Below are 1,537 nucleotides of genomic sequence, written 5' to 3'. Positions count from 1 at the left end.
ACCTCTGAAAACGATGGGTTTACATGATTCAGAGTTGACTCAATGGCAATGGTTTTTGGTATGGGCCATGTTGAAACAATTTTGTTGTTAGGTACCATCAAGTAAAATATGACTCATAGGGGACCTATGAGCAAAAAATCTGAACTCTGTCTTACTCTGTGCCATCCTCATCATCCCTCCCAAACTTGTGCCCGTTGGTGCAGTCACCATCTGGCTGAAGGTCATCCTTTCTTTAATCGACCCCTCTACCTTTCCAAGCTTAATGTCCCTCTCCAAGAAATAACCTATCCTAACAACATGCCCAAAGCATGTGAGTAAGATGAAGCTTTGCCATCTTGGGCTACAAGAAGCTCTCTGCACTTTTTCATAGACAGATACGTTTGCTTGAAACATTAAGTAAGGAGTTAAAATTTAGGTCAGAGTAATTTATGATCTTTCATTGTAATTATGCCTATTCTTTTATTGACTACCTCATTATATTTCATTTTGCATGTATAACAATAGTAAAAATCCACTATTGGACTACTTTATGCATTACCAATGTCTGTCTGGTAGTAATGAACATTGAAGTACATAGTATCAATAACACTGCTTGTGATGGTCTGTGATGGTTAAGTTAATGCGCCCTCTTGGTTGGGCCATGCTTCTTAGAGGCTTGGTAGTTCTGTAATGATGTAAGTAGACAGTTACATACTGTGGTATCCGTCTTTCATTTTGTGAGCTGAGATAAAATATTCTGGTTTTTAATAATAACAATCTCAACAAAATTGCTTATTCATTGGAGTATAAACAACTTAAGTGAGGAATAATAATAGTTCAGCTTAATTTTTATAATCCAGTTTTAAGATTAATAATTTAGAAAAATAAAATCAGGTCAGAATTATACAAATAGAACAAAAACATCAATCCAAATTTCTATATCTCTAAACCTCTATATATCTTTGGTTCAAAATCAAGAAAGGATTGTGGCTTTTACACCATGAGCCAAAATGAGGAAGAAGATCCAAATCAACATCATCTTCATTGGACATATAGATTCAGTCAAGTCCACCACTACTAGGCAGCCATTTCACCTCTAAATGTAGTGGGACCACAAAAGAACCATTGAGAAATTTGAGAAGGAAGCTGCTTGTATGGGAAAGGGCTCCTTCATATATGCCTGAGTTTTGGGTAAACTGAAAACTGAATGTCAGCATTGCATTACCACTAATAATTCCCTGTAGAAATTTCAGATCAACAAATACTATATGACCATCATTGATACCCCAGGCACACAGACTTTATAAAAAATGATTAAAGGAACATCACAGGCTGACTTTATAGTTGCTGCTGGTGTTGGTAAATTTAAGGTTTATAGCTCAAAGAGTGGGTGGACCCATGAGCATGCCCTTCTAGCTTACACACTGCGTGTTTGGTAACTAATCATTGATGTTAATAAAATATATTCCCCTCAAGCCTCCTTACAGCCAGAAGAGAAATTACGAAATTGTTAAGAAAGTCTGTTGTTGTTGTTGTTGTTGTTATGTGCCGTCGACTC

The 1,537-nt window shown here is 36.4% G+C and overlaps 1 pseudogene; it reads left to right on the top strand.

Moving 5' to 3' along the window:
• The first annotated feature begins 998 nt into the window (after positions 1–998).
• The window catches only part of LOC102847790, a 3,248-nt pseudogene continuing 2,709 nt past the window's right edge, over positions 999–1,537 (top strand).

This window comes from Elephantulus edwardii, unplaced genomic scaffold, assembly GCF_000299155.1.
Source record: "Elephantulus edwardii isolate Elephantulus edwardi_28Jun2011 unplaced genomic scaffold, EleEdw1.0 scaffold00020, whole genome shotgun sequence".
Classification (NCBI taxonomy): Eukaryota; Metazoa; Chordata; class Mammalia; order Macroscelidea; family Macroscelididae; genus Elephantulus; species Elephantulus edwardii.
This window is presented reverse-complemented; position numbering and strand designations above follow the sequence as displayed.